Here is a 3,076-nt window from a genome sequence, read left to right as displayed (position 1 = left end):
GTTGCTTGGCAGGTTACCTGGTGGTCGTTCGGAAATTAATTTAGCAAGCTGTCCAATCTAAGTTTCGAGCCCCTGGATTGATGCTTGTTGATTTTTCAGTGTTGTCTCAGTATTCTAAAAACGAGTTTCTGACACCAAGATGAATTTGCTTAGCATCTCCTCAAGGTTCGGCTTCTTTTCTTGCTGGTAAGGTGGTTGTTGAAAACCAGGAAGATGTTGTGGCCTTTGATTTTCTTGACCGCCCTATGAGAAATTGGGATGGTTCCTCGAACCTGCATTATAAGTGCTACTATATGGGTTATTTTGGGGTCTAGAGTTATTGTTACCCATATATTGGACTTGTTCCTCCTCGATGCTAGGATTGAAGGGTTGATATTCTGTGCATGCTCCTCCTCCATTCGAATTGCACCTCATCACTAGATGTACCTGAGTAGAACCACACAAACCGTCAATCTTTTTATTTAAGAGTTCTACTTGGTTAGATAGCATAGTAACGCGTCGAGGTTGAAAACACCAGCTGCTTTCATTGGGTTTGTTCTTATAACTTGCCACTGATAGTTATTCAGTAACATCTCCTCAATAAATTCGTAAGCCGCCTCAGGCCTCTTATTATTGATAGTTCCTCCAGCAGCTGCATCAATCATCTGCCGAGTCGAAGGATTCAGGCCATTATGAAACGTTTGAACCTGTAGCCAAAGCGGTAACCCATGGTGAAGGCACCTTCTCAAAAGGTCCTTGTATTTCTCCCATGCATCGTAGAGTGTTTCTAAATCCATCTGCACAAAAGAAGAGATATCATTACATAATTTGGTTGTTTTAGCCGGCGAAAAATATTTTAATAAAAACTTTTCGGTCATTTGTTCCCAAGTAGTGATTGACTCTCATGGTAACGAGTTCAACCATTGTTTAGCCTTATTCTTTAATAAAAAGGGAAACAACCGAAGGCGAATGGTGTCATCAGAAATGCCATTAATTTTAAAGGTATCGTAAAATTCTAGGAAATTTGCCAAATGAGCGTTGGGATCCTCGTCCTGCAAACCATCAAACTGAACAAACTGTTGTATCATTTGAATTGTGTTAGGTTTTAGTTCAAAATTATTTGCAGCAATAGCAAGTCTAACTATACTTGACTCGGTTCCTGTTAAACTAGGTTTAGCATAATCATACATAGTGCGTGAAGTAGGATTCTGATTTACTGGATCAGCAGCAATCGTAGGAGGTAGCAGATTTTCTTGGTTTTCAGTCATCTCCTCGGTTGTGGTTGAAGTATCATCCTTTTGCTCGTCCTCTGTGTATCTTAGGTTTCGCCTTATTTCTCTCTGATTTCTGCAAACTGTGCGGTCGATCTCACTGTAACGCTCCAATTTTTGGGGCCTAGAAGAGTTGGGCTTTGAGTCTGGGATTCGGATAGAAGGAAACCTGAATAATTAAGAAGTTTTAAATATTACCGTTTAAGAAAAAATTTTGAATTACTACTAGAAAATTTTTACTATATTTATTATTACGGATATTTTAAATTTTTATGAAATTTTAATTAGTATTATGAGATAAAATTATTATTAGAAAATTATTACTGTATGTATGTTTGAAAATTTTTATGAAAATTATTATTATTTGTTGTATTATTGGTATTTGAAATTTTTATGTTTATGAAATTATTATTATTATTATTATTATTAGTAATTAAATATGTAACGAAGGGGTATAATGTGGAGAAAGGCCCAGGGCTTGGCCCATAGCTTTAGCAAAATTCTTGAATCTTGCCTCTTAAGGGAATTTGGGCAGTAGGCTTCATTAATAATATAGGGCTGAGTTTTAGCACAAGCAGGCATTTGGCCCAGTGCCTAAGGACGCTAAGAGGACGCTAGGGAGGTGCCTGGGTTCAAGGTGCGGCGTGCGCAATTTGGGTTTTTTTTAATATGCAGATTGCGGCTAGAATAAGGGTTAAGAGGAGTTGTGAGTATTATTTAGCACAAAGAGCGCCTTAGGGTAGTGGCAGCAGCGCGCTAAGGAGACCCAGGGGTCACGAGTTCGAATGCAGGGGACAGCGAAACGTGTTTTATTTCTAGTAGCCCGTGACTGAAGCGATTAAGGCTTATAGGTAAATGTGGTCATATTATAACAAAAGCGAGGTTGTGTTACAGCGGCAAGCAGTGTGGCTGAGTGTTCTGGAGGTTGAAGGTTCGAGTGGCGTGGAAGGCGGAATTTACCTTTTATTTTTAAGCGGACTGGAGCTTCAGCAGGTAAGGTTTAAAATTAACTGTGACCGTACATTGGCAAGGAAGAAAGCATGGTGCAGTGGCCAGCAGCACGGGCGTAGGTGCAAGGGCGGACTGAGGTCTGGAGTTCGAGCTGTTGTACGCGCAATGGGCTACCAATTTTGCTGCTCACGTGGGGTGGAGTTAGAGTTTGACCGAAACTCTTCTTAGCAGCATGATGAAACTTTGAATTTGGCCAGAAATTAGGGAGCTAAGGAAGGAATTAAAATTGGAAAAGGACTTTATTTTATTCTAATCTTACCTTATTTCTTTTGCTCATATTCTTTTCTATTTTTTCCAAAAGCTGAACAATTCTCTCCTTTTCTATTTTCTTTCCTCGAAGCTAAATTCTTTTTAAAACAACTTTTTCTTCTCAAATATTGGTTGCCGATTACTCCTTTGGTTGAAACCATATCTCCTTTCCTTTTAATCTTTCAAAAAACCGAACTTCTAATCTTACATCTCTTCCTCTACTGATTGTCTTCGATGGTGAACTTATCGTCACCTATTTTTTTCTTTTAGATCGCAATAGCCATATTCTAGGATAGATCCAAAAGCCGAATAGCCTCATATTTTAGTGATTCGGGAGTTAATATTTAGATCTATTTTCTACACAGGTTTAAGTTGGATTCACAACGGATCTGGGGTAGGAAGGTATTTGGAACGTTCTTCAACGAGTAGATCTCTTGGTAAGTATTCGAACCTTCTTTCCATTTGTATCTTGTGGTTTAAGAAAAGCTGAAAACCCCTATATACATAGGGTGGTTGTCGACTAAACTAAAAAGGTTTAGTGGTGTTATTTGATTTGTTTTGCTCTA

General features: G+C 38.7%; 1 non-coding gene across 1 annotated transcript; it reads left to right on the top strand.

Annotated features, from left to right (window-relative positions):
• Positions 1 to 702: 702 nt before the first annotated feature.
• Positions 703 to 809, top strand: LOC121225210 (small nucleolar RNA R71). Its single transcript, XR_005923128.1, has one exon. It is a non-coding gene; the product is annotated as a small nucleolar RNA R71 (small nucleolar RNA).
• The last annotated feature ends 2,267 nt before the right edge of the window (positions 810 to 3,076 follow it).

This window comes from Gossypium hirsutum, chromosome A03 (assembly GCF_007990345.1).
Source record: "Gossypium hirsutum isolate 1008001.06 chromosome A03, Gossypium_hirsutum_v2.1, whole genome shotgun sequence".
NCBI lineage: Eukaryota > Viridiplantae > Streptophyta > Magnoliopsida > Malvales > Malvaceae > Gossypium > Gossypium hirsutum.
This window is presented reverse-complemented; position numbering and strand designations above follow the sequence as displayed.